General features: G+C 40.7%; 1 long non-coding RNA gene across 3 annotated transcripts in view; it reads right to left on the bottom strand.

Moving 5' to 3' along the window:
• Positions 1-21,138, bottom strand: part of LOC118577816 — a 60,876-nt gene that overhangs the window by 8,610 nt on the left and 31,128 nt on the right. For all 3 annotated transcript variants that reach the window (XR_004944223.1, XR_004944225.1, XR_004944224.1), the window contains 3 exons: positions 9,184-9,261; positions 5,485-5,606; positions 2,703-2,766 (listed from right to left, as the gene is read on the bottom strand). This is a non-coding gene — a long non-coding RNA (uncharacterized LOC118577816). The remainder of the gene's footprint in view (positions 1-2,702; positions 2,767-5,484; positions 5,607-9,183; positions 9,262-21,138) is intronic.

The raw sequence follows: 21,138 nt of genomic DNA, 5'->3' as shown, positions 1-21,138 counted from the left end.
CCACCATTGCATTCCCTGACTGGTCCCTGGCCTCCCCTCCCCTTGTTCTGAATAGGGACTTATGAGGGTCACTGACAAGCATGATAATCTCAAGGCATTCAAGTCATAAAACTCACCAGACAGTACATATGTATCTTAGTTCAGGTTTATAAAGGAAAACATTTAATTGGGGTGGCTTCTAGTTTTAGAGGTTTAGTCTGTTATCATCATGGCAGGACACGGCGGCATGCAGGCAGACATGGTGCTGGAAAAGGAGCTGAGAGTTCTATATCTTGATCCACAGGCAACAGGAAGTAAACAGTATCACTGCATGTAGCTTCAGCATAGGAGACCTCAAAGCCCATCCCCACAATGACACTCTTCCTTCAACAAGGCCACACCCACTCTAACAAAGCCACACTTACTAATAGTACCACTCCCTTTGGGGGCCATTTTTCTTTCAAACCACCACATTCCACTACCTGGTCCCCATAGGCTTGTAGCAATATCATAATGCAAAAAATCATTCAGTCCCACTTCAAAAGTCCCCATAGTCTATAATAGTCTCAAACTTCTTTCAAAGTCTAAAGTTCAAAGTCTCTTCTGAGATTAATGCAATCTCTTAGCTGTAATCCCCTGTAAAATCAAAATCAAAAAGCAGATCACAGGCTTCCAACATATAATGACAAAGCACGTACATTACCATTCCAAAACGTAGGGAAGGGTACATATACATGAGGAAATACTGGAGCAAAGCAAGAACGAAAACTACCTGGGCAAACTCCAAACTACATATCCATGTCTGCTGTCAAAACACTTCAGATCTCCAACTTTTTTTAGCTTTGTTGACTGCAACACACTTCTTTCTCTTGGGCTGGTTCCAGTTCCTGTTAGCAGCTCTCCTTAGCAGATAGCCTTCAACTCTGACATCTCCAACATTTTGATGTCTCCAAGGCAATCCAAGCTTCACCTTCAGAGCTTCACACAATGGCCTCTCTAGGCCTCCATTCAGAAACACCCTGTCACGTGCCTGACTTCAACAGCTTTCCTTAGTTGCAGAGGAAGATTCCATAACCCCTTTCTTCTATCCTTGACTCTAAAGCCAGTAAAACATGGCCCAAACCTCCCAAGTTTGGTTGCTTGCTGGAGCTGAAACATTGCCCCCTCATTCAATTACATCTTCACCAGCTTCTTGTTTTTGATGGTTACTTTCACTGCCTAAACTTGGCTGTCCTTGAACTTATTCTATAGACCAGGCTGGCTTCAAACTCAGAGATCCACCAGCTTCTGCCTTTAAAGTGCTGGGATTAAAGGTATGTGCCACCATACCTGGCTCTAAGCTTTTCTTTAATTACTTTTCACAAGTTGGAAACTTAGCTGGGTGAGCTCTTGCCCTGAGGTCACCACTTACTTTATCCTATTTCTTAATCTGTTTATCTTGAACACAGGACTTAACTCCATCACACTTCCTGGTGCTCCTTTTCTCTTAAAGTTTTACATTTTGTATTTTTCCTTGCTCAGCTTGTTCCTTTTCATTATAAATCTTTATAAGCATAAACACTAGTAACCACATGACAGAGTCTATACTAGGCTGTTTTGAGATTTTCTCTGCCAATGGAATTAATCCAAATCTCTTAACTTTAGCCAAGCAGACTCTTTATATAAGGGCAAAAAGCAGCCACATTTTTCACCAAAATATCACAAGAATGATCTCTAGGCAACATACTAAAATTCTTCTTCTCTGAAACCTCTTGAGCCAGACCTCCACAGTTCAAATCTTCCATGCTCCTACTAGTATGGCCTATTTGGCAGTTTTTAAAGCACCCCCACTGCTTTCCTAACCCAAAGTATCAAAGTCCAAATTCCTCCAAACAAAAACATAGGCATAACACAGAAATACCCCACTCCTGGTACCATCTTCTGACTTAATTAGGGTTGCTATTGTTGTGAAGAGGCACTATTACCTCAGCAGCTCCTATAAAGGAAAACATTTAATTGGGGTGGCTTACAGTTTCAGAGATTTAGTCCATTATCATCATGGCAGGACATGGCAACATTCAGGCAGACATGGTGTTTCAGAAGGAGCAGAGAGTTATACATCTTGACCCACAAACAACAGGAAGTGAACTGTGCCACTGGGATTATCTTGAGCATAGGAGACCCCAAAGTCCACCCCCTAATGACACACTTCTCCAACAAGGCCACACTTACTCTGACAAAGCCACACCTCCTAATAGTGCCGCCCCCTATAGGGGCTATTCTCTTTCAAACCACCAGATATTTCAGATATTAGGCTATGTGACTCTAACCCGTCCAAAAAGGTAAATTAATATACCTAAGATCACAGAACCTGGGCACAAACTGAGAATGAGCCTCTGTTTCATGACTATGTATGATTCCCTCCTCTGTACCCGTGGCCTTGAAATGTGTATGCATATTCAGCTCTCCTGAAGGAGCAACCCTATGTCAGACTCATTAATCTGAACTGTAGAGCAGTTTCTCAAAAAGCTTGCCATTTGATTTTAATATGCAGCAAAGTTAGGAGCCACTTCACGGTCTGTTTTGTTCTTACCTGTTTAAGGCCCTTTGTGACATCAATCCAAGAAGTAAGACAGTTTCCAGACCAGGCAATGCCTTTGACATGGGCACAGCGGGCTTTCCCAATACCTTGTGCTTAGACAGATGGACATGATGAAACATCATATTACCTGTAAGCAACTCACCATAACATATTGAAGGTCATTCCAACATTATTATATTGGCCCCATATTTCTCTGAGGAAACAAACTAGAGAGGAAAAAGCACTCATTTGAGATTATCCAGGCAGTGAACCCAGGCTTCTGACTCCAAACTGTTCATCCCACATTGCACTTTCTTCTTTAAAATATCATCTTATTGTACTGAATATAAGTTCTGAGTACAAAATGTGAAAAGTACAGTGAGTTGGATGGGTAGTTTTAATTGTCAACTTGACACAATGTGAAATCACCGAGACAGAGAGTCTTATTGAAGAACTATCTAGACTAGGTTGGCTTTTGGTCATATCTGTGTGGAACTGTCTTGATATTAGACATGGTAAGAACCAGCCTACTCTGGGCAGCACCATTTACTGTGCTGGATTCTTGGACTGTGTACTACCCAACAAATGCTCCCTTAGCAGCCAAACACCACAGCACCTTGACTGTCTTTGGGGGATTCTCTACCTCAGGCTACACAGGGCTGCAAAGTCCACTACATAGATGTGTTCTCTATCATTTGGTCAGTTTCATTTTGACTGGTATATTGTTTACAGTTTTTGGCCTTACAAACTATACTGCAATAAATTCCCTTGTGCATGCATCATTTCTGCATGTGGCACAATATCTGGGGGCTCATCAGCAAAAGGAAATGTTCATTTGAAATTCTGACAGATCTTGTCAAATTCTGCACATGAGCTGTGATGTTTTGCCCTGACTTCAACAGCCTATGAAGGTAGTATTTTTCCGCATTCCTGGTACAGTGTGTTAGTAGTTTTTTTTTTTTTTTCAAATTGTTACTGATCTGATTGGAATTTTAATTTACACACAGAACTTTTAGATTTAAGAGGTTGAGGGGTTTGAACTGGAGTGTGAGATTGTAAAATTTGGAGCATTTGAGCCATCTATTGTTTCCAATTTTGCAGAGTAATTAAGATAATCTTTTCTGATTTCTGAAGTTTGGCATCTAGCAACTCTAATAGACTCCCGATATGTGTGCATTCTAAAAAAGAATTGTGATTATTTTATAGACACTATTCTCTACAGGTGTGATCATATGTGTGTATATAATTTTATTCATAGTCAGTATGCCTAACAGCTTATAACATATATATTATGGCCTCTGTGTTACAGTTGAAGAACAGAGTCCTAAGTACTTGCTCAAAGTCACAGGCATAGTTAAGAGGTATGTACAACCTGTACCACTCTTAGAGCCTGTTCCTTCTCTTTTCTATACCATGTTAATTCTAGATAGGACATAATTTATACAACTTAACACATCCCTGAAGTTCACGAAGCTTATTCTATCAATGGTCACAGTTAAAGAAGAAATACAACTCATCTCCCTGGTTATTACAACAAATTTTTATTTCATGTCTCTCATAGAATATTGATGGGGATCTAAATTCTAGCCCAGGATTGCACTTCTCACAATGTCCTTCTTGTACACCCTAATCATTTCGTACCTGGACAGAGGCCTGGAGCATCTCACAGGACAAGCTCTTAACCACCTCTTTTAAACTAGCAGGATTTCTTCTACTTCCTTCTCTGTTGTCTTTTTTCTTCCCCCCCTTTCCCTTCCCCTTCTTCCCTCATCTAAAATAAAAACAAGCACCACATTTGTAACGTGGCATCTAAATAGTCATATGTAAGCTGCATTAACTAGAAACACAATATTGCACAGCTCACAATATCGTTTCCTTCTTGCAGACTTTAAACAGTGACTCCCCATTGTCCCCTCTGCTGCCTCCTCCTCTCTGTGCAAAGCTTGTTTTAGATGTGTTAGTGGAGCCCTATTATGTTTATCATAATGTCCTCAAGGTCCACCTTCTTCTGTGTCCTCTCTGATACCACTTCCCAATTCTCTTGTAATTTGAATAGATATCTTGTTAAACTTCTGTTTCTTAATTTTATTTATGTACCCAGTGGCTCAGCCAAGAAAGAGGGAGAAACAAAGTGGCCAAGAACACAGATTCCATGTGGGCACAGTGGCTCACATCTGGAATCCCAGCACTTGGAAAATGTAAGGAGGATCAGGAGTTCAAAGCCATCCTGGACTCCATAGCAGGTTTGAGGCCTGGAGGCATTACATGAGACCCTATCCAATAAAATTCAATTTCTTAATTATACAAACAGAAAGTTTTTTTTTTTTTTAAACACAGATTCTAGCCAGTTATGGTGGCTCATACATATACTCACAGCTCTTAGGAGGCTGAGGCAGGAGGATTGCTTCAAGCATGAGGGCAGAATGGATTACAAAGTGAGTTCTAGGCAAACCTGGGTTATAGAATAAGACCTTTATTCAAAAAAGGAAGCAAGTGAGAAACAGATTCCTTTATGCAAAGACATATCTAATATAATAAATGCATATTTATTAACACTTAGAAGCTTCAATAGTTGTCTTCTCTAAAAAGAATGTTTTGTGTATACTTTTCCGTACTTTCATACACATATACAATGTTCCTTGATTCTAAGTCTTCCCTATCACTCCCACCCCCGGCTCTGTTCAACTAGCCCCTCCCACCTTCTTGTCCTCTCCTACTTTGCTATAACCCACTGAATTCAGTTAGTGCTGACTGCTGGAAATATGACAGATTTTGTTGGCTTGGTCGTACCTGGGTTCTTGTGTAGGTAACTGCAGTTGTTTTTATGACTACAACAGCCATGTCATGTCCAAAGGACATCTACCACACTCCTCCCCACCCTCCACTCTTCCATTTACCAACCGTCTCTTCCTTCCCTGAGCATTGGTGGAGGTGTTGATACAGACCTAGGAGGGCTGAGTGTCCACAGTCACTTCTCCTCAGCACTGTGACCAGCTGTGAGTCTCTGCACTGACTGTCACTTCTGCAAAAGGAGGCTTCTCTGACCAAGGCTGAGAGCAGCCCAGACCTGTGGGTATATATAAACATAAATCTTTAGAAGGTGCTTGACAAAATGACCATTTAGTAAAAGAGAACAGTAGGTTCCCATAGGGCTTATGTCCTCCTGAGCCATAGGCTTTTGACCAGGTTTACCATACCAGGCATGGACTCTCTCCTGTGGCACAGACCTCAAATCCAATCAGGAAGTGCTTGGCTACCTAATAACATTCATGCCACTTTTGCCCCAGTGGGCACATCTTGCCTATGGGTTGGCACTGTAGCATGTAGGGTCAGTATACATTGGATTTTGAATAAAGACTTAGAATCAAACAAAGATGGAAATACTTCATTAGCAATTTTTAGTATTGATTGCATGCTAAGCTGACAATATTTTATACATACTGGGTTAAATAACATATTACAATGAATTTTACCCTTTTTGTTTGGCTTTTACATTTTAAGGTATGGAAACTTTTAAATCACATGCATGGCTCATGTATTAGTTATTCTTCTGTTGCTGGGATAAAAACACCATGACCAAGGCAGCTTACAGAAGGAAGGGTTTATTTTGGCTAATACTTCTGAAGGCCTAGGAGTCTCTTGTGGCAGAGAAGCATGCCCACAGGCAGGAGGCACAGCAGCAGGAACTCACATCTTCAAATGTAAGCCTGAAGCAGAGGGAACAAACTAGAAACGGGAAGAGGCCTTAAACTCTCAATCCCTCCCACCCAATGACACACCTTCTCCAGCAAGGCCAAAACTCCAACATCTCCCCAAACAGCGCCACCAACAGGGACCAAGTATTTGAACACCCAGTCCTCTGAGTGACATTCTCACGCAAACCACCACAGCTCACATATCCCTAGTTGGCAGAACCAGTCTACTGAAAGAGTCTCAATATCTAATGGACAGGGCAGGAGGCCAGGACTGGAGAACCAGGAGGAAGAAGACACACAAGCTAAGAGGGCCCCGAAAACGCACTGCTTCAAGTTCACCATTGACTGGAAGCTGTCCTAAATGTGCCCCATGGAAAATGCACAAACGTACAGTTTACAGCTGATCAATATAACCTTTAACCTATAATTTACATATTTTTAGAATTCCATAATTTGACACTCAGAGGGATTTCTTCTTTTTCCTCTGTGTTTTTTTTTTTTTTTTTTTAAATCAATGACAAAACTTTTATCAAGAGACTTAATGCTTCAGAGTCTTGGTTGGAGAGACATGCTCCAAAGACAAAGAAAGGCACCCAAGTCAAGGAATGCAGCAACTTCCAGAAGGTAGAAACAGCACAGAAGCAGGTTCTCTACTCTAGCCTGCAGCAAAAAGAGCCCTCTCAACAGCATGGTTGCTGGTGAGGCCCATTTTAGGCTTCTCACCTCTGTAACTATGAGATAACCTTACTATTTTAAACCACTAAGTTACAGCAGTAGAGGCATACTAATAGACCTGTGACTTAGGGATGGTTTAGCTTCCCCTTCTTTTGACCTTGTGATGGTGCAAATGTATGCCAGTACAACCATTCTGTTATATTCAATACCTATGCAGCCTATTCAACACTCTAGTGCAAGGTGGTTTTTTTTAAACACTTGCCCCAAACACAGGCTAATGTAAAGCTCTAAGTTCATTTAAGGAAGTTGAGGTTACTCTATGATATTTGGTAGCAATACCAAACCATTAGTTAGGAGGCATTAAATTTGAAAACATTCAGAATAAAAATGGAGCTCCTTGCATCAAGTCTTAATAATAAATGAATGAATGAATGAGTAAATAAATAAATAAGTTTGGAGAGTGTGGAGGAAGCATTCTCGTGTAATACGTCTGATGCAAAAACTATCTTAAGACTCTGCTAGTAAATCTGCACAAAGGCTATCACATCTTATAAAGAAAATACTGGGCTGGGGACTTAGCTCAGTGGTAGAGTGCTTGCCTAGCAAGCACAAGGCTCTGGGTTCGATCCTCAGCTCTGGGAAAAAAAAAAAGAGAGAGAGAGAGAAAGAGAGGAAGAGAAAGAGAGGAAGAAAGAGAGAAAGAAAGAGTACTTTTGCAAAGATCTTCCTGTCCTAACTTGGACAATGCTAAAGTTATTGATATTTGTAGCCAAGAATAATTGATTCAAAACAACTTCTGCTAAACTCCTCACTTTGCTTTAAGAACATCGTCTTGCCTTAAACTCCGATACACTGCCATGCATATTCCTATCACAATGCTTGGCTACTCCTAAATAAACTTACAAACAGATCTTTAGGAGACTATCTTTCCATGTATTATTAAGTGACAATGCACATTTTTCTTTTTCTTTTAGCCACAGATTCTCCTGTCCTCCCTCCTCCTGCTCCCCTCCCCCACCCTCCCCCCCAATCCACCCCCCATTCCCATCTCCTCCTGGGCAAAGACTCCCCTGGGGATTCAGCTCAGCCTGGTAGATTCAGTCAAGGCAGGTCCAGTCCCCTCCTCCCTTCACCCAGGCTGAGCAAAGGGGCCCAGCATAGGCCCCAGGCTCCAAAAGGCCAGCTCCTGCACTAAGGACAGGTCCCGGTCCTACTGCCTGGGAGCCTCCCAAACAGTTCAAGCTAATCAACTGTCTCACTTATCCAGAGGGCCTGATCTAGTTAGGGGTTCCTCAGCTGTTGGTTCATGGTTCATGTGTTTCCACTAGTTTGGCTATTTGTCCCTGTGCTTTTCCAATTATGGTCTCAATATCTCTTGCTATATAATCCCTCCTCTTTCTCACCGATTGGACTCCCAGAGCTCCACCTGGGGCCTGGCTGTGGATCTCTGCATCTGCTTTTATCAGTCATTGGATGAGAGTTCTACCCCCGAAAGTTAGGGTGTTTGGCCATCCGATCACCAGACTACGTCAGATCAGGCTTTCTCTCGACTATTGCCAGTAGTCTACAGTGGAGGTATCTTTGTGGATTTCTGGGGACCTCTTTAGCACTTTGTTTTTTCCTATTCCCATGGGGTCTTCATTTATCATGGTCTCTTTTTCTTTGTTCTCCCTCTCTGTTCTTGATCCAGCTGGGATCTCCTGCTCCCCTAAGCTCTCTTTCCCTTGGACCTTGCCCTTCAGTACCCCTCTCACATCCAGTTTGCTCATGTAGATCTCATCCCTTTCTCTGTCATTGTGCGATTCTTGTGTCTTCCTTAGGGTTCTCTTTACTAGGTAGCCTCCCTGGAGTTGTGAATAGCAGTCTAGTCATCTTTGTTTTATATCTAGTATCCTCCTATGAGTGAGTACATACCATGTTTGTCTTTCTGAGTCTGGGTTACCTCACTCAGAATGACTTTTTCTAGATCTATCCATTTGCCTGCAAACCTCATGATGTCATTGTTTTTCTCTGCTGAGTAGTACTCCATTGTGTATATGTACCACATTTTATTTATCTATTCTTCACACAACACACATTTTTCATTTGTGATATTTTCAATTAACAGTGGGCTTGAGGGAGATGATATCCCTTCCTGAGTGGCAGAGCATAAGCATATTAAATAATTTCACCCTGAACTTTGACTATAACTTAGGAACAGTCTAGATGACTTTTGTCAATAAACCCCATAATATTTTTGTAACCCAAAGTAGAACAATCTCTAATTGAACTTACCACTACCCTGGATCACATTTCATGAAAGGAATGGCTGCCAAAGACACGGAAATGATCAGATGGGAATGAGCTCTGGCCCTAGGAACATAGGACAAGTGCAATTAAGGAAACAGTTGGCAATCTGAGTGCTGTTCTGCTTCACACTTTGCTAAAGATTCCTGGGTTTGCAAAGGCTTTGTGGACATAGTTAAGACATGGCCTATCCTAAGGGCTTCCAGAAGATCTGAGGACCTCTGTACGTGCTGCACTTCTTACTTAAGTAGAAATGGCTTTGGAGTTGAGTTTGAACATCTAGTTTGAGTCTTATGTGTAATTATAGGTTGGCATTCTGTGGACTGTATGTAGCAGGCTTTCTTTTAGGCAACCAACCAGCTCCCAAATTATGACATGGAAACTTATTAGTTATGAATGCTCAGCCTTATCTTAGCTCTTATTTCTTGTTACCTTTTATAACTTAAATTATCCTGTTTCTCTTTTCATCTACATTTTGCCTTGGGGCTTTTGCCTTTCCCTTTGTGAATGTCTTACTTTCTTGCTGTCTCCATGGCTGGCTAGTGGCTGCCTGACTTCTGGCCCCGAGCATGTCCCTCTCTTTCTCCCTCAATCTCTTCATTCCTTCTTCTCTTCTCTCTCAAGCCTAGATTTCTCCTCCTTGTAGTATGAATCTTAAAAGGTCTTATTAATAAGATCAAACTGGAGGCCAGTTATTGGGGTGAATGCTGGAAGATCAGAGAAGCAGAACAAGCAACAGTTTCCTCACCTTGCTAGTTCCTCAGCTGATCCTGTTTCCTCAGGCTGGAAGCTTCTGAGTCCTCATCCCAATGGCTCTCAGCTGAACTGTGCTGCTCCAAAGCCTGAATGCTAAACCAGCCAAATGCTTAACTAACTAAATGCTTAACTCTGGTGCCTGGTTTTCACGTCTTATATATCTTTCTTCTTTCTGCATCACTCCCTGGGATTAAAGGCTGGGTTTCTGGGATTAAAGGCATGGGTCATCAGGCTTAGCTGTTTCTAGAGTGGCCTTGAACACGTAGAGATCCGCCTAGCTCTACCTCCCAAATGCTGGGATTACAGGCATGCACCACCACCTTCTGTGGCTTGCTCTGACCCATTTTCTAGCCACCATTTCTGGCTCTGTTCTAGTGGCTGTCTGTTCTCTGACCCCAGATAAATTTATTAGGGTACACAATATTGTTGGGAATACAATACCACCACATTTCCCCTTTTTTGTCTAAAATTAAAAAAGGTTATAACTAATACAAGAAAAATCATATCCAATAAGTATATACAATATACACAGTCAAGATTACATTAATGATGTCTAGTCCATTAATATTTGACAGATTCAGGTGAAAAACTCCATTATAAATTCAGGCAAAAAATTTTCATTACTTATCCTATTTAAAACAAGTAGTTCCTTTTTCAAAAGTAGATTCCATAATCTCCCTTTTTATCTTATCATATCCATATTCTCTCTCTTTTCTTTTCATAAAGATTCAATAATCTACCTTTTTGTCATCTTTCTCTTTCTCTTTTTAGAGTAGATTCAATGATCTACCCATTTATCCTATTATTTCTTTATCTTTTTTCTCAGAGTAGATTCAGTGATCTACCTCATATCTACACCTCCTATTTATTCTCTCTGCCCACCAGCCCTGCCTAGCTATTGCCTATTCAGCTCTTTATTAAACCAATCAGGTGCCTTAGGCAAGCAAGGTGAAACAGCAACACATCTTTACATAATTAAACAAATGCTGCATAAGCAAATGTAACACATCTTTATATCGTTAACAAAGGCAAAAGAAACAAATGTAACACACCTTCACATGGTTAAATATTCCACAGCATAAACAAATGTAACACATCTTTACATAGTTAAATATTTCACAACTGTGTGGCTCATGTGGCTATAGCAAGTGGCTTGACTGTTTGGATTTTGTTTATTTTGTGTATATAAGCACAGGTGGGTGTGTGTCCATGTGCTAGAACATGTACATGGAGGCCACAGGTCAACCCCAGGTATTGAGATAGGGTTTCTCACTGACCTGGAATTCAGTTAGGCTAGACTGGCTGGCTGGTCAATGAGTCCCTGGGACCCACCTGTCTCTGTCTCCCCAGTAATGACATTAAAAATCTGCCTGTTGTGGAATATTATTTTAAACAGGCAAAGATGTGTTACATTTGTTTATGCTGCAGAACACTACTTCAACTGTGTAAAGGTGTGTTACTCTTGTTTATGATGCATTTGTTTAATTATGTAAAGATGTGTTGCATTTGTTTCACCTTGCCTGCCTTAGGCACCTGACTGATCTAATAAAAAGCTGAGGAGCTAGACAGGGCTGCCAGACAGAGAGAATAAACAGGAGGAGAAACCTAGGCTAGAAGAAAGATGGAAGAATGAGAGAAGGAGAGAGGAGAGAATGAGTGAGGCGCCTGGGGCCAGAACCCTGGCAGCCGCCAGATGTGGGAAGCCTTGAAAGTAAGATAAACAGAAGGGAAGAAAAATAAAAAGCACTGAAGCAGAAGGTAGATAAAGAGAAACAGGTTAATTTCAGTTAAAAAGAGCAATCCAGAAACGAGCCTAAGCAAGGCCGAGCATTCAAAACTAACAATAAATCTGTGTTTCGTGATTTGGGAGCTGGTTGGTGGCCCAAAAGAAAAAGCCTGGTACATCTGCCTTTTTTTTTTTTTTTTTTTCCCTAACCACATGGGTTCTGGGAATCAAACCCAGGCCCTCAAGTTAGAGAATAAAGTTCTTCACTGATATCTCACAAGCTCCCCAAGTGTTTTTAACTTGGGATTTTTAACACTGGTGTTGGGTCCAGGGTCTCATAATAATGGGGGACAGACCACCAAAGTCTATTAAACCAGAAGCAAACTTTATTCCAAAAAATTAAAAATTAAAAAATAAATAAATAAAATACCATGGGGCACAAAAGCTTATCAGCTAGCTGAGACCACAACCAATGTTGGAATTCTGAGGCTGTGGCATCTGGAGGGGGGCTTTGAGCCTCTTTTTATAGTAAGGGGTAAGCATGAGACATGGACAAAGGAATTTTTACAATTTTAAAGTTAAACTTTTAGAGACAAATTGCTTTAGGGTTTTATAATTTTTTATTAACAAGGTTTTAGGTAAACAATATTTGTATATCCTGCAGTCCTTCTTGACTCAGTTAACTGATGTTTGTCCAAACCTGCAGCTTCTCCTGACATAGCTGAGTTTCTGTGGGGGAGGGGGGTGGAGAGAGGGAATACAAAACAACACAAGGCAGGTTGTCACACAGAACTCATTAAAAGTTAACTTTGGTTTCGGTCGTGAGTGGTGGGGGTTATCGAAGAACAGCCGACTCCAGGGCTGCGCAGGGCAATCTTTAGTCAAAGCAAACTAACTGGAGAGTTTTGTGTGAGAGAGGTGGTGCATGTGTGTGTGTGTGTGAAACTTACGATGTGCATATGTATCACATAGATATAAAGCCAGAGTTCAATCTCTGATGTTGCTCATTGGAAGCCATTCCTTTTCTTTGTTAAGATGCATCTCTCACTTGTCAAGGTCATCAGGCTGGGAGACTATCCAGCTGCAAGGATCCCGTAGTCTGTATCTCCCAGCACTGGGATTCCAAGCACATGTCTCCACTTCCAGCTTTTCTTTTTCTTTTTCTTTTCCTCTTCCCTTGTTTTAAAGTTTGGGCTGTTGACAGAGCTGCCCATCGTAAAACATGCGGGGCCCAGTTAGAGGTTATTTATTTATTTATTTTTGATAGCCGAGCTGACGGCTGTCAGTTTTTATTCCTTAAGTTTATATTTTATATTTCTATATTCCTGGGGCTATCACTGGCACTTGAAAAATGAGTCTCATTCAGAACCATGCACTCTCTAATGCTGAAATCTCCAAAGCTCTGAACATTGAAAATTGCTTTCCTCTAGTTGGCAGTAAGCTTGGGCATCAAATGACAAAACTGTCTATTGTCTCCATCTGACTTGGTATAGATTTGCATATATTTTACTTTAGAAACAATGTTTTTGATTATAGGACATTGTTCCTGACCTTTCTAGAGTATCATGTGGTCCAAAATATATATGATTTTTCCATCTGAAAATCTAAATCTAATTTGCTCCCAAGAGTTCAGAGAAGGGATTATAGAGTTGCAAAGGAGGCCCTCCATTTACTGAGTAACTGAATGGAATTACCTCAGCATGTGACATTGCATGGAAATAGGCTCTGTGCAAGTATAATTAAAATGAAGTCATACTAAATTGGAACGGGTCCTGAATCCAACGACTCGGTGCCCTGACGAGGAAGGGCACTCAGAAGGAAGGAAGCCTTGTGACAATGGGGTCAGAAGGAGTGATGTAGCTGCCCATTGAGTAACACCAACAGCAGTCAGAAATCTCCAGATGCTGGGAGTGAGGCTGGGGGATTCCCCTCAGCGTCTCCAGAAGGAGTTAACTGAGCTCACAAGCTGAGTTCAGACTTCTACACTCCTAACACATTTCTAGTATGTTAAGACACCCACACTAAATGCTGTTATAGTGGTCCTAGGAAGGTAATACCCAGCCAGAATCAGAGGAAATTAATACCCAGCCAGAATCAACTTGAGCATAGGAATAACCATAGGAATGGTGTCAAAGTCTTCAAAGTATTATTTATTCAGTCCATAAAACATAAGGAAATTTTAAAATTTCATTTACTTACTTTTTTAGTTTGTGTGTTTGTTGTGGGTATATATATATATATATATATATATATATATATATATATATATGTGTGTGTGTGTGTGTGTGTGTGTGTGTGTGTGTGTGTGTGTGTGTGTGGTCATGCATACCATTGAAAAAATATGTAGGTCAGGTGACAACTTGTGGGAATTAGTTTTTCCCTTTCACCATATGGGTCCTGGGACTTGAATTCTGGTCATCAGGCTTGATGGGAAGTGCCCTTACTTGCTGGGCCATCTTGCCAACCCTTGACTATCTCTTTTAGTAAAAGAACGGTTGCAGAATTATAGCTTACATGGTGATATTTTGTTCTTTTAAATTAGGATTAATATGATATTTATTATTATATAGAATTCTAATGGAAAACTATATAATGATAAGGAACAGCAGAAATAAATTACAGTGCACCCATATGTTAAAGTAACTAACAGCTAGACTAAAAATTCATAGTTAGTGAAGCCAGAGAGGTAAGAATTCATAATGAACACTCAAACTCTGAAGAAAGAAGTCAAGTAAGATACTAGAAGATGGAAAGATAGATTGGTAGAATTAATATTGTGAAAATGACCATCCTTCCAAAAGCAATTAATTTACATATCCAATGCAATCCCAATCAAAATCTTATACCATCCTTCACAGAAAAGTGTTCAATATCATTAGCCATTAGGGAAGTACAAATTAAAAGTGCCTTGAGGACATTGGTATATAATGATATACATATATATAGTATATATCCAACATAAAAATTTGTGTCTGTGTATAATATGTACATAGATACATGGTACACACACACACACACACACACACACACACACATTATCCCACTGTATTCTGAACTGATAGGTAATCTACAAGCTAGAAAATCTGTTCTGCATATTAACCAGCTTTTCATCACTATCATGAAATACTTGAAATGAGGTCTTCACAGAGAGGTTTCTTTGGCACATAGTTAAAGAGGCTGGGCCAGCCACTCTGCATCACCTCACAGTGCAGTAGCCCTGGTGGCAGTGTGTGCTGGGGAAGGCAAGGGACTGTGCCTGGAATCAAGAACACAGAAGAGGAGGAGCCAGAGCTCCTCCTCCTCTTACAACTCTGCTGAAAATTCAGTAAGTTGTAGAAGGACCAGCCGTTGAAGAAAGACTCAAAAGTTCAACCGCCTCCCACCTGGGCCACTGTGGGAATCAAGCCTCTGGTACAGGACCTGCTGTGGATCTCACTCTGTGTAAATAAAATGCTGATTGGCCAGTGGCCAGGCAGGAAGTACAGGTGGGACAAGCAGAGAAGAGAATGCTGGGAGGTGGAAGGCTGAGGTGGAGAGATGCTGCCAGCCGCCGCCATGACAAGTGAGATGTAAGGTCCAGGTAAGCCACAAGCCATGTGGCAAGTATAGATTAATAGAAATGGGCTGAATATAAGAGTAAGAGCTAGAAAATGGTGGGCCTGAGCTAATGGCCAAGCAGTTTAAATAATATAAACGTCTGTGTGTTTATTTTATAAGTGGGCTGGTCTGGAGAGAAGGTCTCCAGTTACAAGGACCCTTTGCAGAGACATAAAAATCCTATCTAAACCATAGCACCACAGCTTGGCATACCTGATTCCTAGTCTATGATTAAACTATCCGACTCATGCCTGCCCTCTTCTCCCTCCCTGGCTCCCTCCCTCCCTCCTCTCTTCTCTTCCCTTCCATCCCTCTCTCCATCCCTTCTTCCCTTTATCTTCTTGCTGGAGATCAAACCCGGTCCTAAGCAAGAGCTAGAACAGTCAGCTGCACCCCCAAGCCTCCACACTCCATTCTTAGAGCCTTCTTCTTTTCCCTTTGGGCAACCCTAGGACATCAACAGAAATCAGAGTTCAGTTCCGTTTCTTCTTTGCTAACTAGCACCATGCTTTGGGCAATCTTCAAGTTCTTGAACTCATGAGCTCTTTTCCCATCAGTAAACTAGGAAAAACAGTAAGCCTCCCGTGGGATTATTATATGACTCAAGTAGACAGCGTATGTATGAGGCCCTACACAGGCCTGCTCAGCTATGGGCGGCCAAATGTCAGTTCTCTTTCAAACTTGATTTACTCTCCTTTTGAGAAATCCTCATAGGGTCCTCAGGCACCACCAGCTGCTCTGCCCTCTGGCTCTAGGGATGTTTTCTTCTTCCATCTAAAGCATATTTGCAGGGGTATATTGAGCCTTTTATTTTTAAAAATTGAGTTTCTCTTTCTCAGCTAGGTTGAGCTTGTCCCTGAACACAGATGTGCCACTTTCATCTCTGAATCCCCAGTGCCAGGCAGAGTCTCACAGGAGGCAGAACTTAGCAAGTGTTTAGAGAAAGTGGGAATCCTAATCTGTCCAGGCTCACTCAACTTGCTAGATAGCTCAGGGATAACCTTGAACTCTTGATTCCTCCTGCCTTCACCTCCAAAGTCCTGGGTGTCTAGGTGTTTCCCCCATGCCCACCTTTTGGGTGACTACATCATCCTCTAACTACAACTAATTTTTCTCTCTGGTAGGAACTGAATGCTCTGATCACATTCTTCTTTTAATCATAGTTATTTGCAAGCATTTTTTCCCTTTTCCTTTTAATTTAGCTGTCTCCCACGTCACATGATAGCTGGAATTGCATCTCATTCATCTCGAAGGTCCTAGCAGTATGTTCCACCATTTGTTTAAGATCCAATTCTTCTTGAGCAAGAAGCAAGGGATATGACTCATGCATACAATGCACAATGCAGTTTTGACCTTCTTCGCATAGGCCTGCTCAGCAAACCACATCCCTGGTTGCACAATGGGGAAGGCAGGGCTATTGTCAATGCTAAAATCAGTCGGGGTTATTAGAAGTCATCTGCCTTCCTCTAGATTAAAACACAGTTCAGAAACATTCACTTATGACACATTTTAAAATCTGGGCCTTTCTGTGTCCCTGAAATATCAGGACAAAGAAAAAAATTAAGTCATACATGTGCAACATAGAATACAAACTGAGTAGGCTGGGAGTTATCAGAGCCGATGAAAACATAAGGTAAGATTGGAATCCAGTAACAGGATTGTATTGTTCCCCCAGGCACAGACTTTTAAACAAGTTTTGCCTTAACGACAATTACATTGGCTTTCCACATGTGGCTACTTAACATGAATTTGCACCATTGATATTACATTACATTAAAGTTACCTTGCAGATGGGGAGAGCTGAATGGAGATTTTTCTGGAGTCAGTAGCACTTTGGTGAATTTTTCGTCCATTCAAAAATGTTTACTGAGCTCCTACCACATGCCAGCACTGTGCTAGAAGTGGCTGCTGGGTAAACAACACAGGCCTTGCCCTTAAGTTTTCTTTATTGCTATTAAATATTCCTCATTAGCCATATTTATTCTGGTCACCAATCATACTACAAGGAATGAAGAGAATGTTCCTGAAGCAGTTCAGATGTTGTGATGGGCATTATGTAATATCTATGTGACTATTTGCCAGCTTAATACTGATGTACTAAAGATCAACCATGAAATTACATTGTTAAGGCCTTCTTGCTTTTGACTTTTAAATGTATTATTAGCCAAATCCACTGAATCAAATTTTATTATTGGTTTTTGAACTTAAACTTGTTTGTACCATTTAACAAAGAAAGAGTGTTTTGGTTACTCTAGGAATATACATGTACCACCCAGCATGGTGTTCTATGGGAGTTATTTTTCCTCCTAAATGTCCATATTTCCTCCTCAGTCTCACAGAAGAGTAGAGTGAGACAGGCATTTAGGTATCTTCTGACTCAACCAGGTCCAACATTTCCTTTCTTTTTATAACCTCTGAAGATGTTTTCTTTTTTATATAGTGGGAGTTTTGGAAAATGTTTACCAAATAAATTGTATTTCATTATTAGTTCATAACATTCCATTTTCTTATTTTCATTAAGGGCACACTCCACCAGTTAGAACGTGATTACTGTGACATAATTGGAATTAGCAGTAGGCAGTGTGGCTATTGACTTTGGAATCATCTTATCTAAGGTTTTCTCTACACTAGCTATCCAGCCTTGAACAAACCATGTCCCTCGCTAGGCCTCAGTTTCAGCATCTGTGGATGAGTGCCAGCAGCAGAACCTACCTCATAGGTTTGTGAAGGTACCTGCTTTGTTATAGCCTCCTTTATCATCCTGTCGGACCCAGAGTAGGACATGTCGTATTTACATTAAGGTTTCCAAAACCTTATGAGCTTGGGAACATTCATTCCTTTGTTACAGGACTCTGCGGTTCTAGAATCCCAGGCCTGCTTCTCCTTTAAAGATGAGACCCTTGAGAGGAGAGGCATGAGCTGCCTGAAGACCATCAGCTAGTTAGGACCATCTAGCCAGCACCATAACCCAGAACTTACAGATTCAAAGACTATATGCTTACTAAATTAGTTCAAAGTCTGCCTGCAAGAGTCCCAAATGCACCTAGATCATAGATATGAAACAGACACAAGAGTCACCAGCTCACTATTGGACAGACACCCAGTGTGGAAAAAGCACTCGAGTCCTATTGATTTCCCATGGAACAATGGAAAACTCCAGACATCTCTCTCTAGAATCTGGAAATGACAAATTACCAGAGGTCACTACACATAACTTCCTCAAGAAAATCAATAATAGAAGCTGGGCATGGTGGTGCATGCCTGTAATCCCAGCACTAGGGAAACAGAGGCAAAGGGATTGCGAGCTCAAAAAATAAGTAACCAATTCAACCCTTCATAAATATAGAAACAAACTAAAATACATTTTAAAATAAACTATGGCCCAGAAGTACAGTTGGCACTATATTGGAACACCACTACTGATGTAAAATAACAACAAATCAAAGCCAGAAGCTGATCTGGAAGTGTAAACACTATGATGATGGATGTGGACAACAGCTGCTGCCTACACTTGTGTAGAGGGTTGGAGGTGGTGCTGAAAGGCAGCTATGCTGTGGGAGGAAGCCAATAAGCCCCTGCTCCAAGCCCCTGCCCTGACTGCAGTATCCAGGCTCCTAGCTATAGTCACAAGGTGACAGGTAAACCTCTTCAGACTAGTCTTGACAATTCCCTAGTCCCACTGCAATCAGTTACTGAATACACACATCAGTGGCCTTCTGTGTAACTTCAAAGCAGTGGAAACTTGGAAATGATAAGTCCCCAAAGGGCAGCAGTCAGTTGTACTCAGTATCAGTGAGGACTCCTTAACACTCATTTCTTCTGCTGTTGGGATTGTAAACACATACAAACTATGGAGTAGGCTATTAATAGTATATAAGTTTTATAACTATTATTTTCTTTGACCAGTGATTTCACTTCTATTTTAAGGGGAAAATGGGAGAGACACATACAAAGTTATTTACAATTGGAATAACCTCCTCTGTTCTATCAGACCACCATGGTTTAAAGTTAGATTTCAATAACAGAAAAAACTTTAGAAATCCTCCAATCTGATGGAAACTGAATAATGCTCAACTGAATCACCCATGGGTTAAGGAAGAAATAAAGAAATTAAAGACTTCCTAGAGATCAATGAAAATGAATACACCACATACCCAAACTTATGGAATACTATGAAAGCAGTGCTAAGAGGGAAATTCATAGCACTGAATGCCCACATAAAGAAGCTGGAGAAATCTCATGCTAGTGACTTGACAGCACACCTGAAAGCCCTTGAACAGGAAGAAGCAAAGTCTCCCAGGAGGAACAGATGCCAGGAAATTATCAAATTAAGAGCTGAAATCAATAAAATAGAAATAAAGAGAATAAAAAAGGATTAATGAAACAAAGAGTTGGTTCTTTGAGAAGATCAACAAGATAGACAAGCCCTTATCCAAACTAACCAAAAGACAGAGAGAGAGCATCCAAATTAACAAAATCAGAAATGAAAAGGGGGACATAACAACAGACAATGAGGAAATCCAGAGAATCATCAGGTCATACTTCAAAAACCTCTACCACAAAACTGGAAAATCTAAAAGAAATGGATAATTTTCTGGATAGGTACCACATACCTAAATTAAATCAAGACCAGATAAACCATTTAAATAATCCAATAACGCCTAAGGAAATAGAATCAGTCATTAAAAGTCTCCCAACCAAAAAAAAAGCCCTGGACCTGATGGTTTCACTGCAGAATTCTACCAGATCTTCAAAGAAGACTTAATACCAATACTCTTTACCACACAATAGAAGCAGAAGGTATATTACAAAACTCCTTCTATGAGGCTACAATTACCCTGATTCCTAAACCAAACAAACATGCAACAAAGAAAGAGAACTACAGACCGATCTCCCTCATGAACATTGATGCAAAAATACTCAATAAAATACTGGTAAACAGACTCCAAGAACACATCAAAACAATTATTCACCATGATCAAAATACGAAATTCCATCAATGTAATACACCATATAAACAAACTCAAAGCAAAAAACCACATGATCATCTCACTAGATACAGAAAAGGCATTTGACAAAATCCAACACCCCTTCATGGTAAAGGTCTTGGAGCGATCAGGAATACAGGGAACATACCTAAACATAATAAAGGCAATCTACAGCAAGCCAACAGCCAACATCAAATTAAATGGAGAGAAACTCAAAGCAATACCACTAAAATCAGGAACAAGGCAAAGCTGTCCCCTCTCCCTATACTTATTCAATATAGTATTTGAAGTTCTAGCCAGAGCTACAAGGCAACATAAAGAGATTAAGGGGATACAAATTGGAAAGGAAGAAGTCAAGCTCTCCCTATTTGCAGATGACATGATTGTATACATGAGTGACCCCAAAAACTCAACCAGGAAACTTATACAGCTAATAAAAACCTTCAGCAACATTGCAGGATACAAGATCAACTCAAAAAAAACCAGTAGCCCTTCTATATACAGTAGACAAACAGGCTGAGAAGGAAATCAGAGATACATCACCCTTTACAATAGCCACAAGTGATATAAAATACCTTGGGGTTACGCTAACTAAACTGGAGATTTGGAGTCAAAGGTTAGAGGTTGAATCTCCTTTCTTCGAGATCATCTTCCAGCACACAACTGAATCTCAACGATCCTGTTTTCTCATATATAAAAGGGCTAAAAAATTACTTCAAAAGGGTAATTTTAAGGATAACGAGCCATGTTGATGATATGTGATGTGGAATTGGAAAAGGGATTGATAAGTACAGAATGCTTATTTTAATTCATTCTAAGAGAATGTGTGTGTGTATGTGGGGGGGGGGTGTTGTCTTATCAGGGCAGGAAGACTAG

The sequence above is a fragment of the Onychomys torridus genome, chromosome 2 (assembly GCF_903995425.1).
Source record: "Onychomys torridus chromosome 2, mOncTor1.1, whole genome shotgun sequence".
In the NCBI taxonomy this organism is placed as follows: domain Eukaryota; kingdom Metazoa; phylum Chordata; class Mammalia; order Rodentia; family Cricetidae; genus Onychomys; species Onychomys torridus.
The sequence above is the reverse complement of the archived record's forward strand: the minus strand, read 5'-3'. Positions and strand labels throughout refer to the sequence as shown.